At 42.9% G+C, this 11,330-nt stretch overlaps 1 long non-coding RNA gene across 3 annotated transcripts in view; it reads right to left on the bottom strand.

The window, feature by feature from the left end:
• Positions 1-8,611: 8,611 nt before the first annotated feature.
• LOC119299116 overlaps positions 8,612-11,330 on the bottom strand; it is a 7,102-nt gene continuing 4,383 nt past the window's right edge. Inside the window, exons 6-9 of one of the 3 annotated variants that reach the window (XR_005146095.1) lie at positions 10,866-11,106; positions 9,659-10,513; positions 9,324-9,565; positions 8,612-8,871 (exon numbers count right to left, since the gene is read on the bottom strand). This is a non-coding gene — a long non-coding RNA (uncharacterized LOC119299116). Of the gene's footprint in view, positions 8,872-9,323; positions 10,514-10,865; positions 11,107-11,330 lie in introns of all 3 variants that reach the window. The other 2 variants (XR_005146097.1, XR_005146096.1) reach the window with 2 other exon arrangements.

Here is an 11,330-nt window from a genome sequence, read left to right as displayed (position 1 = left end):
CATGCCGCCCCTGCCCCGACGCGCGCCGCCCCTGTCCCGACGCCGTCGCCGCGCCACTCCCCGCGCCCCTACTCGCCCTGACGCCGCGCACTCCTGCTCCGATGCGTCCCTCTGTGAGCACCGCGCCCCTGCCGGCTCCGCCGCCGCCGTGCTTTCTTAGTTATACATGCTATTTTTTCATGTTTTTAGATTTTCATATATGTATGTATGTATGTTTTAGATATATATATTTTTTATGTATGTTCATATATGTATGTATGTATTTTTTACATGTTTTTTGTATGTATGTATGTATGTATTTTTTTCAATTATAATATGCATAATGTTTTAAAAATACATATATGCAAAATTTAGATTTTTAGAAAAGTTTTATCTATATATGTTCTCTGATTTAGTACATTTTAGGTTAGTTTCATTTTTAGAAAAGTCTTATATATTTAGGAAGAAGGAAGAGAAGGAAGAAGGAAGAAGAAGAAAAAGTTTTATATATGCAAAAGTTACATTTTTAGAAAAGTTTTATATATCTAGCTAGGAAAGGAAGAAGAAGAAAAAGAATGAGAGGAAAAAGAAAAATAAGAAGAGGAAAAAAGGAGAAGAAGAGGAGAGGAAGAAGAGGAGAAATAAATAAGAAGAGGAAAAAAGAAGAAAAAGAAGAGGAGAAGAAGAAAGGAATAGAGGAGAAGAAGAAGGATAACTTTGACATGAGGGGCGGTCAATATATATACCCCCTCTCGACCGTGATAACTTATACCACGGGAGCACCCCCCGGCCCTCTCGCTCGACCAAAACTCTCGAGGACACCCAAACCCTAGAAAAAAACGATGTCGGTCTCCTACCCCCTCCCGCCGCGCCCCTACCCACAAACTCTCTTGAGGCCACCCAAATTTACCAAGTTAAAAGAGCGTTGTCGTCGAGGCCACCCCAAACCCTAGAGAAGCGTCGAGGCCAGGCCACTAATATGATTCCTTATTATTCTTAGCTAGCTAGTTCAATGTTTGCCACTAATATATCCATCTATCATATTTGAATAATAATTGACATGTTGTAAATATTTGCAGAAACTATGGATCCGCACCCCCGAGACGAAGCACAAGAAGCGGTGTTGGGGGAGATAATCGCACACGGAAGTGATGCCGTCTTGTCATTTCTCAATGACACATGCACCGATGGTCTGGAAAGACATGATGAAGAAGCAGGCTATGACGATGATCAAACAATGGAGGAGGAAGGACACCATGATGATGGCTTCGGTGACCGAATGGAGGGGGAAGGACACCGTGATGATGGCTCTGGTGACCGAACGGAGTCCAGCCAAGTATATATATTAATTAATTAAGCATGTGCTGACTATAGTTAATTGATGCATTAATTGTTTTTGGTATGTACACATATTAACTCTATTCTTTTTCTTCTTTTCTAGCCCTCCGGATCGAGCAACACTTCGGTAACGAGACGAGGCCCGAAGAGAAAGTTGCGCTCAGATGAAAGGTACACGATCATCGAAATTGATCGCGTTGGCCAACCGATTGAACCCCTCCGGGCCAAGCAAAAATTTAATGCTCAGTGCGGGGTTCTAGTTAGGGACATGATCCTGATCAGCATCGAGCAATGGTTGAAGCCTAAGGATAAAGACTCTCAGGTGTCTTATGTCAGCGATAGGCAGAAAGTTGATCTTTGGACCGCGCTGCAGGAAAATTTCACCTTCTCGCCAGAGGAGGATCCGGAGAATCCAGTTAAAAAGCCAATGATCAAGGCTTATGCTCTTAAAAGATGGCTGAGCTATTCAGGAGGTGGAAGAATGAGCTGAAATCATCGTTTGTCGACCAAAACAAGACTCCAGAATTCATCGGCCGATTTGAGAAGATCAAAGATCAGTGGCCCGCATTTTTCACCAAAAAGAAATCTAAGAGAGCAGCGAAGATGTCAACAACAAACAAGAAAAATGCTACAAAGAAGAAGCATCACCATCGCACGGGGTCAGGTGGCTACCTGAAAGCCCGGCTGTTGTGGGACAAGGCTGAGAATGACCTCATTGATAAAGGGATCGAACCAGAGATGCGACGCTGGCCAGACCGTTGCAGGACTTGGTTCTTCGGGGTTGGGGGAAATTGGACCCTGTAACAGGAAAGTGCGTTTGGACCAACGAGCAGCTGAACACACCCATCGAGAAGCTTCAGGAGTATATCGAAAAGGCGCAGCAAGGGACGTTCATTCCGGACAGAGAGAACGACGAGCTCACAGAGGCCCTCGGGAATCCTGAGCACCCCGGACGGACACGAGGCACGCCAGGCTCCCTTTCGTGGAAGGCTAGATTTCCCGACGCAGGCGGTTACAAACGCCAGGAGAGGAAGAAGAAAAAGGAGTTGACCCAACTACACGCGCTGCACGCAAGGGTACAAGCGCTAGAGGAACGAGACGAGGCCCGCAGCATGCGACCTGCCGAAGCTGCTACACCCGAAGCTACCCCGCCATCTTAGCGGAGAAGCAACGTGGCTTCCACGGAGCTGCTTCAGGAGCCTGTCTTCACGGCTCCTACTAGTTACCCCGTGGATGCTATCACGGAGTCTCAGAATTGCCACCTTATGACGCAGTGGATGGAATTGAAAGTCAAGGCGGCTGTTGGCTCTGTTGCACCTCCTGAACCTAGCGCAACTTTTCACTGCCAGCCGATTCCAGAAGGATATGCTAGGGTGATGGTGGATGAAATCACAGAAGGATTTGAGGACCTCCAGCTTGACCACCCTACGAGTGACGGGGAGACTCGGCTGGGTTCTTGTCTGAAGACTCCATGCCTATGGCGGAAGGAGCTCATCAACCTTCCGAACTGGACGCCTCCGCCTCCGCCTCCTCCTCCGGCGAGTCAGGGCACTCCGCCTCCTCCACCGCCTCCTCCTCCGGCGAGTGATCAGGACACTCAGCCTCCTTCTCTGGCATGTGGCGGCACTCCGCCTCCTTCTCCGCCTGCGCCGGCGCTCCCGAGCAGCCACCAGCCTCCTCCCTCTTCGGCGCGTGACGGCACTCCGCCTGCGCCGGCGCGCCCGAGAAGCCACCAGCCTCCTCCTTCTCCGCCTTGCCAGCAAGGGCGGAAGACACCCGCCGTCGCCCCGGCTGCTCCGGTGCATCATAGTCCTTCTCCTCCGCCTCATAAGCAAGCACGAAAGAAGACAGGCGCAGCTGCTCCGTCTGCTCCGGTGTCTAGCAGTACAGCCAGAGGCGGGAGGCAATACAGATTCGGTTCACCTCTCAAGCCTCTAGAGAAGTTACCATACGAGAGGACAGTGGAAGAAAACGCGAAGATCGTGGAAAAAGAAGTGAAGGACTTCTTTGAAGGGGTGAAAGCAAAGAGACATCCACCTCCGGAGGAGAAGGTAGACCGGGTGAAAGCAAAGCGCACTATCGATGCCCTGAGGAAACCACCAAAGTCTTCGCTGAAAAACAACTATGAGCGCATTACTGCAAAGGTATATATCGAAGCGGAGCGGTCGGGAAATACTATCAGTGATCGAAGGTTAGCAGAACGATGAGTTGGGAAAAAATTGCCCCGCTCGGCGAACAAGCGGACCAATCATGCCCCCCGCTCAAAGTTTCTAGCGATATCGTCGCTAATGATCCGGGGATGGTGCCTGGTTATAGCAATTTTGAAGATTACCTGCCCGACGATGTACACTATGATTTCTTGGAGGTGGAAGAACACCAATACCATTACGGGAAGCCTCGAGTGAGTGTTACTGTCTTGTGCATATTCGGTTTCCCTTATTACTTGAGCGAGGTTATAGTAATGTAATTGATGAGTTATGCATGCGTGCGCAGCTTTCACTATATTCTCCTGGAGATTAAGCTTGAGCAGGGACTAGTAACCGTCTTAGACTCGAGACGAAAATCTCCCGAGACCTATGCGGACATGACTAAAATGCTCGAGAAGTAAGTTCAATCGATCATTATCGCACCATATCGGCAACTTTTTGTTCATTTCCTGATATCAAGTAATTGTTTTCTTTGTCTCGCAGGGTTTGGAAAGTATTCACCGCACAAGCTCCGGGACTGCCGGGGGAGCTGTGATGGACATACCCGAAAGTAAGTAGTACTAGCTAGCTAGTTCCACGCATCTCGATCCCGTTGATTCTAGCTACTTTCATCAATGCCATTTATAGTACTTCATTATCAGTTTGATTGACCTCTATTTCTGTAAAGTGCTTGTGGCAGAAATAAGGGAATGATTACTGTGGATACTACATGTGCGAGTTCATCTACAACGCGACTTGCAAAGATAAGCGGGGCTACTCTAAAAGACAATTTGATGTGCGTAAGCAATAATATTCACAATTTCATTTTATTACACCATCATTTCTGTCGAGTTTCATTCACATATATGTATTAACCCCCTTCTTCAAATAGACGTGGGAGATGCGAAATGAACTCCTACGAGAAGATCGCATGAAAGCAATTCAAGAGGAATTAGCGAGATTCTTTTTTGACCACGTCATCGATAAAGCCGGAGAATACCATGTAGAACTTGATTTCAGATGCTAGGGGATTGTAACAGATCTTACATATTGTATATGTATGTAGCCAGTAGCGTCGGATAGATAATACGAAAACTTGTTGTTCGACCAATCTCTCGGAGAAGGAGAGTCGATCACTTCTCTCGGTATGCATGACGAACTTCTGTACTTAATGGTTTCCTTCATTTTCTTACTAGCTAGCGTTTCGAGGGCCTCTCTATACGTATAGTACGTAGCGTCGACCAAGCACGGAGATAAGAGAGGACACTTCTCTCTATTAATTAATTAGCTACCTAACATAATATATGAAACACCTTAATTAACCATACAAAACCCCCAAATCCACCCCCCTTTCAGAAAAAAAACAAAAACCCTAGCCCCTGAACAGTTGATGTGTGGATGCCTATTGGCCCCGGTTGGTGCCACCAACCGGGATTAAAGGCACTCCTGCCTGGGCTCGCCACAACGGCCACGTGGAGGCCCATCTGTCCCGGTTCGTATAAGAACCGGGACTAAAGGCCAAGGGCATTAGTAACGACCCTTTAGTCCTGGTTCCGCAACCGGGACAGATGGGCCTTATGAACCGGGACAAATGGCTCTTTTTCTACTAGTGGAAGGAGAGATACATGCAATCAGGAAGAGATACTTTCCTTTTTTCGGAGGGTTAAAAATAGAATTATGTGAAACTGAAAGAAATATACCTTACATTATAAATTTTTATCAAAAAATAAATACACATTATATAAAGCAACGGAGGAGTATTACATACAATGTAATGAGTTATGATCGAAATAACTTCTGCGGGGGAATGAATTAATGTTGTGTTTTGCAGTTCCCAATTTGATAGTATCGTGTGTTTCTCGGTTGGATCTAATGAACTTGTATTCCTCATCTGATAAAGTCTGTTTCTGTTGGGCGCATTTGCATATGGTTCACGAGCCTGACCCGTGTGTGATACATGTAACAAAAATATACTCCTCCGTTCCTTAATATATAAGGTTTATCTTTTTAGGCACAGTGACCAAGGCACAGAACTGAGGAGCATTTTGGACGAAAATACCCTAAACAATTAGTTAGTTTACAGATTAATTAGTGGCAACTAAATAACAACGACCTAATAAAAGGCAATTAAATCTCGCTACACCAGAATAAAATCAATCCGTGTGATAGGAGAGAGGGGGAAATGTGAGTGCATGCAATTAGAGAGAGAGAGAGATTCTTTTTAACTACCTTTCTATTGGGACTACGTAGTACTTTTTATCTAAGGCAGGTAATGGATGGTGGAAGGGCACACCTTATATAAAGAAATGGAGGGAGTATTTGTTAAACAACATGTCTATCTCTATCTCTTTCTCTATGTCTACTACTTACAAAAGCGCCAGTTGTGTGAATCCTACAAATTCTTCCCACTCATAGATAAAAACCGACTCACCAGATCCAGCGAATGATGTATCACATCAAAACACCATTGTTAGAAATTAAATAGTTTCATTATGAATTGAATGCCTAAATTAGGAAACAAATAAATTAGGAATTGAATGCCTCGATTAGGAAACACCATTATTAGAAATAAAAAATCAATTATGAATTGAATTCCTTAATTAGGAAACAAATAACCTAGAAGAACCTTGTCCTGCAAGAATCTTATCGAAATCCGTGAGCACTACAGGGTCTGGGGCTGCACGAAGCAGGACTCCCTGGTCGAACTCGCCCTGGCCATCATCTACCCCTACACGAAAAGATGAAGCAGGATGCCCAGAGAACAAGTCCCGTATCCTGGCACAAGGCCTGGATGCGGCAACTGGATGAACCTCACCTCAGATTTGCGGCCAAGAGCGTGTACACATACTACAAGATGCACATGCGGATCGTTGACATGAGGAAGTGCCTCGTTACCCAAATCGACGTGTCCGGATCGAGCCACAAGCAGAGCAAGCGTCACAAGAAGTAGATGATGATCAGATGATCGTTTTTGCTAGTTAATCATGCATGTAATATATACTTTACTTTATTGGTGTGTGTGGAAATGTCATGTGTGTAGTAGCCACCTATGTAATTATGCATGTAATAGTTTACTTTGGTGTGTGCAAATGTCATGGTTGTAATAGACATCTATGTAAGTGGATGTTTAATTTGGTTATGCAAGCATGTCCTTATAAGCGTGTGTGTGGTGAAGAATAACTATTCCTCACCCAGGGTGACGAATAGCGTGACCCATATATATATATATATATATATATATATATATATATATATATATATATATATATATATATTAGTAGAGTGCCCATGAGTTGCCACGGGCTCTTGAAAAAGTTTGCAGGAGTTACATGTTAAATTCCACACGTACAAACAATATAACAAAAACATAATTATTTAATAACTGAAGTTTATTTTTGCAATGTAAATTGATAACATAAGAAAAATTAAAGACATGTCCATGTAACAAACTGAGCGATGTTCCAACTAAACATCTATTACAAAATTATTAATATCTAGATGATGCGCTTAAGAAATTATTTCACAATATCCGATAAGTTTCCTTTAGCTTCATTCCCACGATGTTTTAGCAAGTATAACAAAAACTGCTTCCTCAATTTATACCCATCCCGCACAAACGCATACATGTAGTTAGTATGAAAATTTCATGCCGAAGGTCTTAAAACATGTAACGGACAATACTCACCGCGCAAATCGGCTTGACCAAATCTTCACTGTTCCACCAGAGCATAAAATGAAAAACAAAATAGCCAGACAAATTCTTGTAAAACTTTAAATTAACAATGTAAAGAATATAGTAATAACAAAAGTAAATGTTTTTGTTATGAATTCATTACCCATCTATACTTGTTGGAATACCGAACAGAAATAAACGTTGCCATTTAGATAGATCATAATTCAAACCAGACAGCTTTATTTCGAGTGCTTCTTTGAAATCCCTTGCAAAACTTTTTAATTTCAGTGCATGCCTCAATTTTTTCTCCTCTAACGATTGTGATGTTTGAATAGGATCCATAATATATAGATGACATGCCTCTTTGTCGATGACGTACAAAATGTATAGGCCGATGGATGCATAGGGAAGATAAATCTACAAGTGTAGGTATTAGAAACAACAATAAACCATGATAACAATGGACAAAATACTTTACTTACCTTGTTGCACGATGAGATGTCGTTTTCCATCCCAGGCCAGCTATCAAATAATGTTGCCAACCTTTGGATAGTTTCCTTCTCGCAAAACTTCTGACCTCGTGTTGACTCTAGCATCATGGACTAAGTACAAAAAAATTGTTTCAACATGTTGATAGTAATGACACATAGAATGAAGAGTTAAGATAATTTACACAAAATCGTAGATCCACGTAGTGCACAGGAGTGTCTGTGAACAATACTCCCTCGTCACATGCCAGCATACGCACGGCTGTGTTGAAGCAGTCATTGTCCATGGTCTACTCCATGTTAAGTATGCACTGAAGTTTCTTAAGACTTAACCCCATTGGATCGGGTGTCGAGCTCCAGACCCATACCTTTCTATAAATTAGATGATAAGAAGAATAATATTATAAGTCCGCACATTAAATATTGATACATGATACTTACTCCAAACACCCGACATCATCAATAGACATGATGTAGTTGCAGAGGCCGACAAGTAATTCACGTTGGTCCGTGGGTATGATAGTGATTGGGGCAAGACGTTTGTCTTTGACTACGTCAGATGGATTCTCTAGGATCTCGATATCAGAATTAGCTAAAAAAAATTCATCGTCAGACCCGTGCGTTGCTACGGGCAAAATCCGAATAACCATGAGTTGTCACCGAATAATAGAAATAAGAACAGATTGATCAAATTATTCTTTTTATTTAGAAATACACATTAAACATGGTGGCATCCAGTTTTCATCATACAACGGCAAATACGAACTCTCTTCCACTCAGCCTGTAGGTGGGACAACCTGCAGGTGCCCACTTCCTGCCACATATGTCCACTTATTTAAGTGGGATTAAGTGGGCTGTCCACATACTGTATGTGGTATTATGTGGGCTGCCACATACCCACATAATTCATGAAACATGAAAATACAAAACTTGAGATGTAAGACAACTTAACACAAAGGCACGTAAGTCTAGATTGAAGTAAAGAACATGTCCACATATGATACAACACAAACTAAAATCTTCAGCAGTACAAGACTGGAGGTTAACACAAACGGCAAACATTTCCTCAGATTATAAACTATACATGAATGAGTAGGCTAGTACACATGAATCAGCAAGATTGTTTGTTCATATCTTCGGGATTTTTAAATGCCAATCTGTCCATTTCTTCAGGCTTACTTGCTTCTTCAACTCAGCTGACTAAAAGCTAACAAAAAAAGAACATGAATAAGCACTCTGAGTCAGAATTCGAAACTTGGCAAATTTTAGAAGTACAATACGGAGTATGAGCTGAGTTAAATAAAAGTACATTACAAAGATGCCATTTTTTACACAATTAGAGAACACAAGGATGCATTCAGTAAATCATAGGAGAAAAGAACTTAAGGAAATTTCGGTAACACTTGTAAACTTGTTTTGTTATCTTCTGCACATCATTCAGGTCCTACTGGAAGGTGTGCGTGATACTTCTATGCAAAAGAAACAGCACTGTGTAGTACATGATCCGGATTTGAGAAGGTTAAATGACTGAATTATTTTTTGATTCAGGCCAAAAAATAATACACTACGTAGTACATGTACGCACAACAGAATAGATGATTCAAGCCAAAAAAGCATAAGAAATTTACCATTGTGTCTAATCAAGCTATATATACATACCTTGATCTTCTTCCTCTGGCATGCATAAAATTGGATACATAAATAAGAAAGCCCTCCTGACAAATCTGATCAGTCGAGTCTTTCAGTTACTCTTTGCAGACTCTGCACAAATATGCACTCTGCTCCATCAGTACAACCAATAAGTCGTTGTAAACCTGTGGCCGGTGCCCTTGTTATAAATGCATTCTGCTTCCATCTTCCATCGGCCCAGCATGCTAATGCATAGCTCGAAAGATGAAACCCTGGAGAAGGATATGATGCCAAAGCACCGTCATCGTCCGATCACACAAATCTAGAGTTTCCTCCGAAGCGGCATAAATTGCGGCTGAGAATACCTCGGCGATGCCCATAGGAAGGAAACGACACTCGAAAGCTTCGCCATCACCGGCTCTGGAAACTCCAAAGACAAGCTTTCGCCCAGATCAACCTCTCGAGCTCCGCACAACATGCACCAGCAAGTCCAAGGTCGAGCCACCATGGCCAAATCCGTTCGGATCTAACCACCTGCTCACCAGGGCACCGCGCTGGCCACCCCGCTACCTCACCACGCACCGCCGAAGCACACGCACACACGCAGCCGCCCACACATCCACCTATCCAGGACGCCGCCGAGGAGCACACCAGCCGGAACCGCGCAACGCAGATACACCCAGCCCCTCCCCCCTTCTTGATTAGCCCACCAACGAGCCCTCGTGGACAGATGTGGTCCAATCAAGCCCTCCCTCCAACTCCTCGGTAGGCTGCTGCTCAGCCATCCCTCTACCGCCGGACTACCACGCCAGCGCTCCCCATGTTGTTGTTGAACTTGTAACCATACGATTTGTATTGCCTGACAGATGAATATTTACCAGATAAACACGTAAAGAAGATAAGCTGCTCTTCATTCCTATAAGCCCTTAGTAGACCATCAGATCCTTCTTTTTGCACATGCACGCCATATTATTGCAGAGATGGTGGGGGAAGCAAAGAAGTTATGCCTCTTTGTGCATGCATTGCGAGGAACCCCCAACAAGTATTGAACTCTTGATATGAATCCTTGTCGGGAGGGGCAAGCAAGGATGATAAATCATCTAGAGTAACATGAAAAGGTTAAGTGATGTTGCTGCACCTCAAGTGTTCTTAGGAATCCTCATGGTTCCTCTTGATTATGCATCTTCATGAACAAAAAAAAAATCTTGAGCTCTTCGTTCCTATAAAATTTCAGTAACAAGATAAATTTTAACACAAGAAAACTGAGTATCTTGACAAAAAGATAGTAAAAGTCAAATTTCACTAAAACGAGATATTTTATTAGCTCTAGAAAAATTGAGTGCAAGGGTAAATTTTAGTATCCTGAGAAAAGTTTTAGTATGAATATGAAACAAAATTAGTCCTAAATAAAGAAAGTTAATGACGAGGTACATCACGTAATAATCCACACTGAAGGTATACAACAAGAAACATGCATTTTATGTCATGATTCAGCAGTAATAAAGAAGTGAAAACTACCCATGTTTATCACCATTTGTAACACTATTTAGTTTATGCAGGAAAAGAATGTACCTTTGCAATCTTATTTTCGTCTATCCTAAACATGATAATATATCACAAGCCATCAAGGCTGGACATCTTTGGTTGCCAGCCCGAATCTCTAGGAAAAATCTGAATGTGGTCAATGCAATCCGAACCTCCGGCGAACCAAAGGAGTAAGAATGTAGTGATTCACATAGCATCCCATCAGCCCAGTGCACAAAATTATGAACATATTTTGGCACCATACCGAGTCCTGATTTTTAGCATTTAACTGCAATCAAGACCAACTAAGAAAATCAGCATCCTAAATGATTTTCAGTAAAAAAATGGAGTAGCATTTCACCACAACAGTGTAGACATTTGAGGACCCTCGCCCCCACCCAAGATCAAAATCTAATGCCAAATTCTCCAGTAAATCTGACAAATAAAACCCAGCCCAACTCCTACTAATAAATTCCCCGCACATGCACAGATCTTAAACCCCAAATCCGCACA

The sequence above is a fragment of the Triticum dicoccoides genome, chromosome 5A (assembly GCF_002162155.2).
Source record: "Triticum dicoccoides isolate Atlit2015 ecotype Zavitan chromosome 5A, WEW_v2.0, whole genome shotgun sequence".
NCBI lineage: Eukaryota > Viridiplantae > Streptophyta > Magnoliopsida > Poales > Poaceae > Triticum > Triticum dicoccoides.
Note: the sequence above shows the minus strand (reverse complement) of the source record. Positions and strands in the feature narration are given on the sequence as shown.